The following is a 15594-nucleotide window of genomic DNA, read 5'->3' as shown; positions in this document are numbered from 1 at the left end:
GGTGTGAATATTCCACCCCCCTGAGCGACATAAGTTACACCGGCATAAGTGGTAGTGTGTACAGTGCTGTGTCGGCAAAAGAGAGTGTCTCCCACAGACAGAGCTACCGCCGCTTGTAGGAGGTGGTTTTATTATGCTGACGGTCGCTGGCAGGCGGGATTGAACCTGGGGCCTCGGGAGTTTAGTGCATGAGCCTCAACCCACACGGCCCTTAGCTAAAGCTGTAGCAGACTCATTAATCTCTAAGTGGTGTTGGTGCCACTAGAGGGGACGGAACACCACACCCAGGAGGTGTGTGGGTTACATAAACTCTCTAGTGTAGACATAGCCTTAGAAAAATCTCTCTCTTAACCAGTAAAGCTGGGGTGAGATTTTCATACTTGCTCAGTGTTGACCCAACTGCTCCCACTGAAGCTGCTGGTAAAAGTCCCACTGATTTCTGCTAGAAATGATGGTGGTGCAGTAAGGATGCTTTCTCTGTAACAGGGTATGAAGCAGTTAAGTTTAGGTTGGATATTAGGGGAAACTATTTCACGAGGAGGGTGGTGAAGCACTGGAATGGGTGACCTAGGGAGGTGGTGGAATCTCCTTCCTTAGAGGTTTTTAAGGTCAGGCTTGACAAAGCCCTGGCTGGGATTAGGGTGACCAGACAGCAAGTGTGAAAAATCGGGACAGAGGGTGGAGGGTAATAGGAGCCTATATAAGAAAAAGCCCCCAAAATCGGGACTGTCCCTATAAAATCGGGACATCTGGTCACCCTAGCTGGGGTGATTTAGTTGGGAATTGGTCCTGCTTTGAGCAGGGGGTTGGACTAGATGACCTACTGATAGTCTATGATTCTATGAGAAAGAGCTGATGACTACATTCCTGTCTCTTTAAACAAAAGCTAACCATTGCAATGATTGTTTTGTTTCAGACAGTCACTTGGCAAGGATTTGTAAACTTGTTAACACTTCCTAAATAAATAAATAGTTTCAAAACCAAACCCCCAACACTCCTCTGGATTTCAACGGGAGCAGAGCTGGACCAGCACGGGGCCTGTTTCCAAATTGCACCGACAGCATATGTTTGGAGACATTACAGGAATGTAGAAGGGCTGCCCCTTAAATAGACTTTGGCTTTGCGGTATCATCATTACTTTTCTAAAGAAAAGGCTTTATTTCATAAGTGCTTCCGATGATTCTGGATAAAAGGATGTACACATAGCCACCAGGGAGTCTGCTTGCAAGGGGGTTAACCCCTTCCTTTCCCCCTGGGGTGCACAGCCTGATCCCACCCCCACTGGAATCAGTGGAAATGCTCCCATTGACTTCAGCGGAGACAAAAGCCTTCAGGTGGAGCTGACGCTGGTCTCTCAGCAAAGCGCAAGAAGGGCCCAACTACAAAGACAAGCGATGAGCCTGGCAAGGACCTTGCCCGTTTCTCCAAGTCAAGGGGGAATTGTTGATTTCTCAAAGGTCACTTATGGCATTTGGGCGACTGGTGCCATCTGTCGCAGCTGGGAAGCTGAAGAGCTGGTGTCCCACTCACAAAGGGAGGGGTCTGTGATGCCAAAGCTCACCTTTGTCGCCAACGAAGTCTGGCTTTGGAAATTTGGATGAGACAAAACCTGTCAGTGTAAATGTTCTCTCCAGCAGAGGCCAAACGCTACAACGAAGCCGGTTACAACCCGTAAAAACAGCCCCGCTAATTCCACCGCCATCCTAAGCGAAATGCAGAACTGAAGAAGAAAATAGATTTTATGTGGACACATGACTATTAATCATCTCACTCTGACCACAGCCTGGGCTTCACTTGGCAATTTCTTCTGTATGTTTACTTGCTTCCAAGTTAGATATTTTGCCTAAATTCACAGTTCATGCTAAATTTCCTGAGCTGTAAGATTGTTTCCCCAGCTTTTTAAAACCTTCTGGAGAGTGAACAACTTATTTAACATTTTTTTTAAACAGACACATCTCAACCTCTTTACGCTTTGCTTATAAAATGTATTCTTAAATCTTGTAATCTTCCTAGCAGTCCTATTTTGTTCTTCCAGTAAAGAAAGAGAAAGAAATCTGCACAACATTCTAGGGGAGAGAACGCTGGGATCTGCAGAATAATGGTATAACAACAATGCTATCCCAGAATCAGAGTCACCATTATATAGAGCCAGTCCAGAAAATTAACCGATCAGACCAGCAAAGCCAGTTCAATGCCACACACACACATAAATGTGTTAATTCGGTAATGTTTGTAACATGCACTGAACAATGATCTGACTTAGACATTTCTAATGCACCAGCTTAGGTGCCAGACTGAAAGTGCTGCAGAAGAGAGAAATATTAGGAGATAAGTTTCTACATTGAGAGCTCAAGGTGTCCCCCGCTCCAAAGACATAAACTGATAGGATACACAAGAAAACACCCCTTGGAATCTGTGTGCTGTCCCTGCTGATACGCCAATGTCTGGGTTCTGTGTTACTGCATTCCTACAGGACAGTAGGCGGAGAGCTTCCAGACTTTCTCTGCAATAAACCTTGTGACCCAGCGAGCCCCTCAATGGCAGAGGGCACCCCATACCAGAATGCTCATCAGACCTGACACACTCATTGCCCCAACTTGCTGTTGTCATAACCCAGAGGTGGCCAAACTGTGGCTCTTTTACATTAAAGTGCAGCTCACGGAGCCCCCCATGACCCTCTCCCCATTCTCCGCCTACCAGACTGGAGGAGCGACAGGAGTTTGGGGCTTCAGCCCCATGGGGCGCCTCGTGCAGGGCTGAAGCCCCGAGACGCCCCTCCCTGTGGGGCTGAAGCCCGAGCCTCTGCAGGCACGCCCGGCTCTCGAACTTCTGAAGATTATCATATGCAGCTCGGAGGGTCGGTAAGTTTGGCCATCCCTGGCATAATCTATAACTAAAAAAGTGTTATGTAAGGTGCCATATCAAACTAGTAACACGCTGGCCACGAATATTATTGTGTAACACAGGGAATGGCAACCTTTGGCACGCAGCCCGTCAGGGAAAGCCGCTGGCGGGCCGGGATGGTTTGTCTACCTGCAGCATCTGCAGATTCAGCCGATCGCAGCTCCCACAAGCCGCGGTTCGCCATCCCAGGCCAAAGGGGGCTGTTGGAAGCGGCGGCAGGTACATCCCTCAGCCCACGCCACTTCCTGCAGCCCCAATTGGCCTGGAACAGCGAACCGTGGCCAGTGGGAGCCACGGATCAGCCGAACTTGCAGACGCGGCAGGTAAACAAACCATCCCGGCCCGTCAGGGGCTTTCCCTGACAGGCCGTGTGCCAAAGGTTGCCGATCCCTGGTGTAACGTAGGTACGGGTGATATATAAAGAATTATAGATGTGTGCTAGAAATATGTTTGTTTGGCAGACAGTGCCTAAGGCCAGCTGGTCCTAGACAAAGGAAAGTTGTTTTGCACTCTTGACTGTCTCTCCAGTGTAAATTAAGCGAGGTGTGACCAAAGATCATGAAAAGCACATGCACATGCAAGGGAAACAAAGCCATCAGGCAAGTAAGTGGGGCAAGATGGCCACTGAACAATCTCGATGGGGAAGGAGACTGCACCCCGGAAGCCTTTCTCCCTCTTAAAACAGGGTCAGTGAACTTTGGGATGATATAAGTGGAGTTAAAACGCCATTTTGTCATCTGTCACTGGGGGGACAATAGGGTACAGCAGCCTTCGAGCCTATGAAAGTTGGGTCCCCTAGTCTGGAGGGCTAGGGCTGCTGATAACTGGATGTAAGTAAGGAAACTGCTCCGGCAAAGATTGTAACTTGCTAGAATTAAGTTTTAGTCACTAAAAAGTGTGTTCTGTTTGTTTTATCTGTAACCTTTCCTGTCTCCTTCACTCTTGCTTGTAATCACTTAAACCTGTATTTCTCGTTAATAAACTTACTTTTGTTTGATCACAAAGTCATGAAGTGGGTTCTAGCCCACGAAAGCTTATGCCCAAATAAATTCGTTAGTCTCTAAGGTGCCACAAGGAGTCCTTGGTTTTTTTTAAACTGACGTGTGTGTCTTTAGCTTATCTAGCAGGCTGGCATGTGCTCTGGTCTTTGGAGGCAGCGAACATGGTAATTGCTGTGAGGGGCCAGCGAGAGGGGGCTGGACGCTGCAGGGGAGATGGTTTGCGGGGGACTCAGGACTGAAAGGGCTGTTGGTGTCGCCCTGCAAGGAGGAACCAGGCTGGTGGGGGGCCAGGGTGAGGCCATGGTGCCGTGAGCAGGGTGCTGGTGGCAGGGCTCGGAGCCAAAGCTGCGGAGCACAAAAGCACCCAGGGCTACAGGGCAGGTGGTGACACCCCCCTTACTGGTCTGGGTCTACCCCCAAAGCATCACAACCCCCAGCGCCCTTTGTGATTATTACATTGCATAAGTGCACCACTGAAGATATAATCTGGTTTGGTTCAGGGCCCCCAGGTTTTATTTTGCATTTGTCTGCTGCATTTTCAGTTTACTGGCCCACTCACCTAAAACATCCAAGTCCCCTTTGAAGCTGATCAGGTGGCTTCTAATGTTTTCTACTCGCCATTTACATTCAGGATCAATCCAGGTTGCTCTCGGAAACCACCAGTGCCACTATCTAAAGCAAAGAGAGCTTTGGAAAGGGTGGCTAGAGGGAGGACCAGGCAGAAGAATGAATGAGAATACAGACAACTTGAGAGGGACTCCACTGCTTGTAGGTACCTTCCCTCCTCCCTGAAATGTATGGCTACGTATTCCCTAGACCTAGTGATTCATTCATCCCAGGAGCATCCAGTTATTGCACAGTCAGCCCCATGGTTATCTGCGCAACAACTGTTTAACAACTCTGCCATTTCTTTACCCCACCTCCAATGACTCACGGTCATTCGTCTCTCTGTCTACCCTTCATTCACTGTCAATAACAATTCTTCACTGAAACAGCCTCTGCAGTTTGACAGCTAATCTCCGCTCTGAGTCACAATGCCACAGCTTTGGTCTCTCCAGTACAAACCTCAAGATTTGATTTGAGTAAGGTCGAGCCACTTCAGATTCCCAGGCATCATCATCCAGCGTGTACCGCAATCCATAGAACATCTAGGAGCCGATACTACAGCTCAAAGAGCAGCACAGAGAGAAGATAGTGGTTAAGGCACTAGTGTGGGACTCAGAAAACATGAGTACAGTTCCTGGCTCTGCCACAGACATTCCTAGGTAACCATGGGTGAGTCACTTAATCTCGCTGTGCCTCAGTGCCCCACCAACCACGTGGGAATAACACTTCCTTACCTCAGAAAGGTGTTGCGTGGATAAATTAATTAATGTTGGTGCTGGGGTCATAGAAGCACCTACACAGACAGACTACAAATGACCATCAGCAAAGCAGGGGCAGGGCTAAGCAACAGGGAAGAAGAAACAAACAGAGGAATAATTTAAAAGCAAATGAACATTGTAAAAAATAAGTATGGGGACAGCTGCTCAGAGCAAATGGAAACCAATTGGATGAGGAGCAGGCCAGAGCCAGAATACAATTCTGCAAGATTGTCTCATCTAAATTAGCCGGAATACTTTATACTTACAAAACTTAGGGCAATCCTGTAACCAGGGCCAGCTTTAGGCCGATTCCCCCGAATTGGGCCCCGCGCCTAAGAGAGCCTCGTGCTCCGGGTCTTCAGCGGCACTTCGATGGCGGGTCCTTCACTCGCTCCAGGTCTTCGGCGGCATTTCGGAGGTGGGCCCCGTCGAAACTATTCGAATCGGGCCCCGCACTTCCTAAAGTCGGCCCTGCCTGTAACCCTTACTCACAGGAGTACTTCCACTGACTTCTATTGGTTACTAGCATAAGTAAGGGTGGCATAGTCATTTTCAGAGCACCGATGGCTGTATTACTCTCGCTAACCCCCCCTTCCCCCCCCCCAGTCAGCAAGCCTGCTTTAATCAGCCCTTTAAGCACACAAAATACTGGCTAATGTGTCTCTCTCGACTAGTCCCACTGCCCTCTGCTGAATGGTCTCAGAACCACCCCATTATGTGTCATAGAGCCTATGCTGATAACAAGCAGAGGCTATTCGGCATTAGCTGAAGCGTGCTGTTGTAGAAGGGGGATCCACGGTCTATCCCTGATGCCATCATCAAGTTTCTAATGGTCCTCGTGTGCAGAATGGTGGGCAGTCCAGACGGTCACAATTTGTAACAATATAGTAGAGGTAGGTGTTTTATTTAAAAATGCATTAGCTTATTGAGGTTTGAAGCATGACTAGAATTTAATTGAGAATAATTGTGGCCAGGAAACGTCAGTGTAAGTTTTACCACAATCTGTGGTTTTGGGCAACATGTCTGGATGTGGTTAATGTCATTAAAGCCGCTCTCTTGTAAAAAGTTGTCTGCTAAGTCTGTGACTAGTTACCACAGTGAAATTCTTTTCAAATGAAAGCCAGATCACATCAAGGGACATTTTATTAAGAGAAGCAAAATGGCTGAATTCCCAGTACTACGGAAATATTTAAATCTGTCCTTCACTAAAAGGTTAATGGTGATACACGGTGTACTTACAAACAACACCTATCAAATGAATCAGGTCTGGCCAATAAAAGGATTCAAAGCCTAAACATTCATTGTTTCTTATAAAAATAAATGTAGTTTTTGTTTTGTTTCAAACCACCCTGGAAATAGCTGAGTTACCTACTACATCCAGTACAGGAATATAGAGTAAAACAGAACTTTTTTTTTTTTTTTTTAGTGTGAGGTATCAGGGAAGACGCAGAGAAAAATAAACCAGAGATTTTCAAAACATGAGTCTATATGCAATTAGCAAACTGCACTGGGGGAGCATTGAAAAAAGGTCACTCAATGTAAGATCTGACCTTTGCATAATTTAGGTGTAAGAATGGCACCTTCTGACTCTAATCTGATTTCACTTTCCTTTGTTGTTCTACCAGCTAGATTTTGGGCTGACCATGGAACAAACACAAGGATTGCTGCACTCCAAAAGTGGGTTAATAAAGATGCATTCCTGGGTGTATCTGCCAAATTAAAGACAGGTTTGGAACGGGTCCCATGTGAGGAGAGATTAAAGAGGCTAGGACTTTTCAGCTTGGAAAAGAGGAGACTAAGGGGGGATATGATAGAGGTCTATAAAATCATGAGTGGTGTGGAGAAAGTGAATAAGATAAAGTTATTTACTTGTTCCCATAATACAAGAACTAGGGGCCACCAAATGAAATTAATGGGCAGCAGGTTTAAAACAAATCATAGAAATGGAAGGGACCTTGAAAGGTCATCAAGTCCAGTCCAGTCTCCTGCCTTCAGGACCAAATGCTGTCCCTGACAGATTATTTTGCCCCAAATCAGCCCCTCAAAGATTGAGCTCACAACCGTGGGTTTAGCAGGCCAAAACTCAAACCACTGAGCTATTCCTCCCCCCTGATAAAATGAAGTTCTTCTTCACGCAGCACAGAGTCAACCTTTGGAACTCCTTGCCTGAGGAGGTTGTAAAGGCTAGGACTATAACAGGGTTTAAAAGAGAACTAGATAAATTCATGGAGGTTAAGTCCATTAATGGCTATTAGCCAGGGTGGGTAAAGAACGGTGTCCCTAGCCTCTGTTTGTCAGAGGGTGGAGATGGATGGCAGGAGAGAGATCACTTGATCATTACCTGCTAGGTTCACTCCCTCTGGAGCACCTGGCATTGGTCACTGTCAGTAGACAGGATACTGGGCTGGATGGACCTTTGGTCTGACCCCGTATGGCCGTTCTTATGTTCTTATGACCCAACCTGCAAAGTTCAGATCTGAACTACCCCAAAGTTTAGGCATGATCAGATCCAAAGTTTGGTTGAGGCCCGTCTCTACCAAAAGGTGAGCTGGAGATCCATACTGAAATCAGGGGAAGGAATGGCTGAACCCACAGCTCTTTCCATCCTAAGGCTCTGATCTTTGCCCACGCGAGTACTCCTAATGAAATTAATGGGACCATGAGGTGTGTGCAAAGGTGTTTGCAGAACCTGGGCCTGCATTCCAACATCCTCTGGAAGAGGCGGGAGCACCCCAGAAAGCACAAGGCCTTCATAAATACAGAGCTTAGTATTTTTGGCAATTAAGCCCACAAGGATGTCCCCCACCTTCCCCCCACCTTTTTTTTTTTTAAATGTGATTGAATTCAGTGCTCAGAAAAGTGCAAGTCTAACAAAACTGTGCAAGCGCTTCCCACACACAACTCTGCCAGGGCAGCTTTGACTCTCACTCCCCAGCTATTGGGCTCCCATTCCCAGGGGTAGTCAATTATTTTTTGTCAAGATCCAAATTTCTTGGTCAAGGTGCAGCCAAGGTCCAGACTCCAAAGAAAATAATAAAACAATCATAACAATAATGATGATGATAATAATAAATACAATAATAATAATAAAGTAATTAAAAGATTTCAGGGTCCATTCAAAAGCAGCTGGTGGTCCGGATTTTGCCTGCAGTCCACCTATTGATTACCCCAGCTGGCTCTGGAGTAACAAGGACGGGTTCTAGAACAGTGTTTCTCAAACTGGGGTCACCGCTTGTGTAGGGAAAGCCCCTGGCGGGCCAGGCTGGTTTGTTTACCTGCCGTGTCCGCAGGTCCAGCCGATCACGGCTCCCACTGGCTGCGGTTCACCGCTCCAAGCCAATGGGAGCTGCTGGAAGCAGAGGCCAGTACATCCCTCGGCCCGCACCACTTCCAGCAGCTCCCATTGGCTTGGAGCGGCGAACCGCGGCCAGTGGGAGCCGCGATCGGCCAGACCTGCGGACGCGGCAGGTAAACAAACCGGCCTGGCCCGCCAGGGGCTTTCCCTACACAAGCGGCGACCCCAGTTTGAGAAACACTGTTCTAGAGGGACTGGCCTCTGAGACTCTCTGTGGCTGGAATCAGAGTTTGGGCTGATATGGGACCTTTAAAGGGGAAATAAACTAGGGATTCCTCATCCTGACAGATGCAGGCATATAGTGTGTCCTTTACCCATGGCCATGACACTACTAGCAGAGAGAGCCGGAGGGTGGGGGGAGTTTAAGCATCGAAAGTTCAGACATCAGGCAATAACAAGTCTACTCTCCTATTCTGCACTATGAGGCCAGCTAGTTGCTAGGGACTTTGTACTGGTATAGGCTGCATGGCTGTCGCCAAAAGCAAAAAGTCAATGCTTGCACCTCCGCTGCCAATTCCTGCTGAGGTTCAGGGAAGAGGGAGTCACAGTCCCCACCCACGTCCAATTCCAAATACCAGCATGCTCTCAAATCTAGACTGGGGCTGAATCAGAATCCTAGGGTGCAAGACACCCCCAAACGCAGAGGAAGTGAGTGTCTAAACTCTGCAGCTTGAGTCCTCCTTTTCTTAATTTTGTGTTTGTCCAAACCCCGTCCAGGACCAGGAGGTGTCTGAGGTTCTAGAGATAGCAGCATTCAATTACCATGGAGCAGATCCAGGAGCAATGAAGTCAGAGGAGTGAGACCAGAGTGTCCAAGGGCGGTGTGGAGATGCACAGCTAAAACCTATTACCATTTATTTGTATTACAGTAGTGCCTGCAGGTTCCAGCGACATTGTGCTAGGCCCTGTACAAACACATTGTGAGACAGTCCCTGCTCTGACAATTTGCAATCAAAATAGACATGACAGATCAAGGATAGGAGGGAAAACAGAGACCATGTGGAGTGACTTACCCACAATCACACAGCAGGTCAGTGGTAGAGATAGGAAGAGGATGCAGCTCTCCAGATGCCCCACACAACGCCTTATTCCGTAGGCCACCCTGATTCTTGCAATTCTGGGTCCCTACGCATACCCTAGGCAGGATGCTGCTACACAGCAGACACTCGGACCCTACAGCTCAGTTTGGAACATTAGCCAAATAAAAGTACTTTGGGTGGGTGCTTCAGATTTCTTAAACTCCTGCAACCATCATGCAAACAAGGAGAACCTCCCAGCTCTGCGAATGGGCCGTGGCTAACGTCCCTTCAGAACGTAAGAGCTGCAGAAATGGATTTATTATCCAGGAGCACCTGCAGAGGCCAGCGCGGCCTCTCTCGGTTCCTAACCGACGGGATACCCAGCAGTAGTTTAAGGACAGCTGCATTTATGGACTGGAAATTCCTTGCAAATTAGAATCCTCACAGCAAGGGAAAAGCATAATCTCCATGATTTGCAGGTTGTCTCTCTAGTTTAAAATACATTAGACTCAAACTACTCAATCACATGGAGAGACGAGTCAGTTACATCCACTAATGCCAACATTTATCATCCCATTTATCTGCTCCAGCTTCTGAGCCCCGTATCAAATCACTTTCCTATATTAGTTAATAACTTACAAGTTTATTCCTTGTATGCCTGGGAGGCCCTGAATGGCTATTCATGCAGGCAGCATGGGTCCACCTAGGGATAGGTAATTTGGTTTAGATAATACAAAAATAACCCAAAAACACAAATCAAGCCCCTTTTCCTTCCCTCTCCAGTGTTCTGTATTCCCTCCAGGAACCACTGTAAATAGTTCTGAGGTTCCCAACCCGCTTTGCGGGCTTTACGCCTCCAAACAGCTCTGAGAAGTCATTAAATATCCCCATTTTACAGGTGGGAAAACAGAGACACAACGGAGTTAAGTGACTTGCCCAGAGTCACACAGTGAGGCAGTAGCAGAGATAGGCCTAGAACTCAGGTGTCCAAATTCTCAGTCCTGTGGGTCAACCACTAGGTCACCCTCTGTCCATCACGCCGAGAAGTCTCTCTCAAATACCTTGAGAAAAAGCTGCCTCCTGATATTTTCAACCAAATGGGGTGGGGGAAGGAGAGCAGGAGGTGTGGAGGGGAGAAGGACTAGCAGATGTCTTAGAAGAAAAGCTTGTTCTCACAGGACGCTCTCTACCATTATTGCTAGATAATGGTTCAGCCACACAAAAAAGGCTGGAAGAGAAGGGAAGACCAGCTGTGACAACATATTAGTCCTAAAACTGGTAGAGGGGGACATCAAGGGGATAGTAAAACGTCTGGGGCAGTGGGCAAAGCATGCAGAAGCAATCCAGCAGCGGTTGTGCCTAGGTTGCTAGAGCAAAGGAGCTTTGTTACTGGAGCTGGTCGGGAGTTTTTCAATGTTTTTTCCCCATCAGAAAATACCCATTAGTTGAAACTGAAACTTTCTGATGAAACTTCCTGAGGTCCAAAATAGAATTCGAATGAGCAGCCCACCCCAAAATGGCCAACAGCCTGGTGGTTATCTGGGATGTGACTAATGCCAGCAGGTAGGGAATGAACCTGGCTCTTCCTCATCCCAGGGGAAAGCCCGGGCTACTCCAGGGTGGAGGTGTCTCTTGATCTCAAAAATTTCAAAAGGTCTCAGTTTCAGCTAAACAACTCAAACATTTTCACAGGCTGGGAAAGCCCTTTCCTGCTCAGGTTGATTTGCAACACAATCTAAAAGTAAAAGAAACAGACCCATTTAACCTGATGCATCTCATTTGCCTGATTTGTAGGAGTCATTTCTAGGAAAACAGGACGCTTGCATTTTCGTTTGCTAACATCATGAGCCAAGATTGTCAAAAATCATGAGTTGGTTTGGGCTGTGTCTCTTGGGACACTTTTAAGGAGCCTAATTTTCAGAAGGTGGGAGCTCACCACTCCGTCAAAATCAGGTTGTCTGAAGCTGGGCACCAAGAAAAAAATATTTGGCTCCCCAAAATCACTGGACACTTTTGAAAATGTTGGGGCAGGAGCATTTGAATGTTATGGGTATTTCCTCTGCCGTTGAGACAGTGTTTCAAGTCTGGTAAGAGGAAAATGTTTTGCTGGTAATAGAATAATTATAACAAAAAGACAAAGTGTAGTAAACAAGCCATGTAACGGACTCCAGTCAGTCTTGGTTAGGGTGAACTTACCTACAGAACTTCATAAGATCCTCTGGAAGAGTTCAGATACTGAGCTGTCTTCATGGCCCATGTGGTCACTTAGTGAAGCCTGAATGTAATTCAGCAGTATCCATAGAAACTAAGGTGCCTTGACAAGATGACAAACAACCCTGCAATAATAATAGCAGGACAGGGATAATGGGGTGTAGCCTAAAATTAAGCAGGAGTCTTGTGGTCCTGAATGGATGAGCGTGAAGCTTTCCTAGATAACAGGAGAAAATATTGGTAGAAATTGAAGTAAGATAGGACAACAACTAAGGGGCGGCGTGTGTCAGAATGATTTATAATGTTTTGGTAAGTAAAGTCATCATTGCAGGGATTCCTGCATCATACTATGTTAGAAATAGACGGGCCCCATTTCCACTCACTTACACCGCTGTAAATCCGGAGTTACATCATGGACATCAGTGGTGTCAAACTGGTATCTGTGAGGGGAAAATCCAGCTCCGAGAATCTGTCTTTGGCTGGAAGGATGTTAGATCGGTGGCTCTTCTGTGTTTTAGAAGAGGAGGTTACTTACGTGTAACTGGAGGTTCTTCAAGGTGTGTGATCCCTATCTGTATTCCACTGTTGGTTACACAGGTGCACCATGTGCTCGGAGCCAGAGAATTTGACAGCGGTGTCTGTTGGTCCACGCATGCACCCTGCCTCACCTCATGCCTCCAACTGAGGGGATAAAGGGCAGGTGGGCCAACTGCCTCTCCAGTTCCTTCTCCACAGTGAATCAGATAAGTTCCAAAGCAGACGGGAAGGAGGGCAGATAGTGGAATACAGATAAGGACCACACAACTCAAAAAATGTCCAGTTACAGATAAGTAACCTCCTCTTCTTCTTCTTCAAGTGATGATCCATATCGTATTGCACTGTGGGTGACTGACAAGCAGTGCCTAATTAGGAAAGAGTGCAAGGATGTAGACCATAGGGCTGAGCATAGAATCGTTGTCCCATAGGAGGCATTAGCAGAAGAGTCCTGCACCAGGGCATGATGCCTTGCAAATGTGTGAACGGAGCGCCACCTGGCCGCTTTACACCTGAAGTGACACTATCACTGTTGCTCGTGCTCTGGTGGAATGAGCTCTTACCCCATGCAGGGTCGGGAGGAGAGGTTCAAGAGCTGATAGCAGAGTAGAATGCAGCCAGAGATGCATTTGGAGATTCTCTGGGTGGAGATGGCATGCCCTCCGACTCTTTCTGCTATAGCAATGAACAGTCTCGGGGATTTCCTGATTGGGTCTGTTCTCTGTAGAATAGCCAAGGCCTATCAAACGTCAAGGGAGTGGCGTCTTCATTCCTCTGCGGAAGCGTGCGGTTTTGGGAAGAACAGAGGTATGTGAATGGATTCGTTAAGGTGAAATTCTGAAACGACCTTGGGGTGACTTTGGGGTGTAGACGTAAACAAACCTTATCCTTATGGAATATAGCATATGGAGGATCAGCCATCATTGCTTTGAGTTCGCCAACCTTCTCACTGAGGTGATGGCTACAAGGAAAGCGACCTTCATAGAAAGGTGGGACACGAAGCAAGTAGCTAACGGCTCAAAGGGGGGCCTTGTGAGTCCTAGAGAACAAGGTTTAGGTCCCACTGGGGAGCAGGCTTGTGATTAGGCCTTTCCAAAATCTATTGGTCACTGGATGTGCAAAGACTGAGTAGCCCTGAGAAGGTGGATGGTATGTGTTGGTCCCCACCAAGTGGACTTGCAAGGAACTGATGGACAAACCTGATGGACTATATCCTACCTATGAAGACAAGATGAGAGGAATATCTATAGTCACTCAGAGAATGTCCCGTTGGTGTGCCCAAGAAGATAAGCGCTTCCATTTAGCTAGGTAACATTTTCTAGTAGAGTCCTTCATACTATTGGAGAGGATGTCTGGTGGAACATGAACATTCTAAGGACGATGCCCATCCAAATAGCAAGCCCTGAGGTAAAGCGGACACAGATTGGGGTGCTCGATCTTACCCTTCCACTAGATCAGGAGCTCGGGGAATGTTGGGAAACTGATCGGTGGTTGGAATGACATGTGTAGCAGGTTGGGAAACCAGAACTGATCTGCGCCAGAAGAGGGCAATCAGGATGACCCATGTACTGTCCTGCCAGATTTTGCATAGAACTTGTGGCAGGAGCAGTAGTGGAGGGAAGGCCTAATGGATTCAGTCCAACCAAGGAAGAAGCAGAGCATTGCTCTGAGAGTGGCAACCTCTGGCGCAATAAGTGGTGCATTTCCTGTCTGCTTGAGAGGCGAACAGATCCATGGTTGGGGTTCCCCATAGAGTGAAAATATTGCACGCTACTGAGTTGTGGAGCTCCCACTCATGGTCAGCTGTGATATGTCTGCTGAGGAAATCTCCAAGCACATTTTGCTTCTCCAGAAGGTAGGCTACCTATTGGTGATTTGATTGCCTACACACCAGGTCCAGAGTCTCCTCCATACTTGTTGATGTAGAAGACCATCATAACATTGTGTGATATTGTGGACATGGCACGCGCAGATGAATGGAAGAAAGGACTCGTGTGCGTTCTGGACTGCTCACAGCTCCAGGATATTGATGCACATCCTGGATTCTCGAAATGTCAAGGCACCTTGTGCCGTATGGCCGTTCATGAGGTCCCAGGCAGCACTGAGGCCAGGACCATGCTGCTATACATTTAGAAAGACCTCCAAGGCTGCCTATGTTACGCTGCCAAATAGCAAAGGATCAGAAGGGTGCAAAGGTGGCTGAAAGCCACCCCAATGCCCCTTCCCTGGGAATTCGGTGCTGAGACTTTTAGGGTACGTCTACACTGCAAAAAAAAAAAAAAAAAAAAAAAGATAGCAGCACATCTCAGAGCCCAGGTCAACTGATTCGGGCTCGCAGGACCGACATAATGGGGGGTCAAAATAGCCATGCAGACATTTCCACTCATCTCTGAAACCCAGCAAGTGGGGAAGGTCTCACAGCCCAGGCTCCAGCCCAAGTGGGAATATCTACACTACTATTCTTAGCCCCGTAGCATGAGCCCACAAGCCTGAGGCTGTAGACTGAGGCTCTGAGACGTGCTGCCGCAGGGTGAGGTTGTTTTTTTTCTTTGCAATGTGGACATACCCTTAGAAGCCCAGCACAATAATCTCACCCTAGGTGTCAGACCGGACACAATGGGCAGGCCTGGGGGTTGCTAGTTCACATCCAGCACAGCTCCGCAGTAACCAAGCACAGCACAGATCCATAGCAACTGGAACTTAGTACAATTAGCTGGCTGTTTGGTGGGCCCTGGGAAAAGAGGCTGGTGGCTTCAGTCTCACCAACATTCATAGCAGGCCCTTCCATTGCCCGCATGCTCCATTCACCTCTTGTCCTAACTACTGCTCTTTTTCCTTCCCACTGAGCTCCCTCGCTCTTCCCGCACCAAGCCTATAGCAAGCAGCCTTCGACACAGCTTCCACAAGTGTTCCAGGGCACTATTGTACAGTATGTATCCCATCAAATTGGGTCAGTGTTCTCCTATGTATTTCAGGACTGCACACTGCTTTCAAGGCTCATTGTAGCTACATAACTCATTGTTAGTGGAGACCTGACCTTCTCCTTTATTAGCTTAAAACTGTGCTATAAAAAAAAATCCTCAGTAAAAGCCAGTCACCAATCAAAAGAGGCACCACTCGGAGCAAGCAATGTGTCACCACAAGTGTCCAAGTCAATGGAAACCTTGTTAGGTGGAGAACAAGGATCCCTACTAACAGGCTCTTAT

The sequence above is a fragment of the Chrysemys picta genome, chromosome 10 (genome assembly GCF_011386835.1).
Source record: "Chrysemys picta bellii isolate R12L10 chromosome 10, ASM1138683v2, whole genome shotgun sequence".
NCBI lineage: Eukaryota > Metazoa > Chordata > Testudines > Emydidae > Chrysemys > Chrysemys picta.
Note: the sequence above shows the minus strand (reverse complement) of the source record.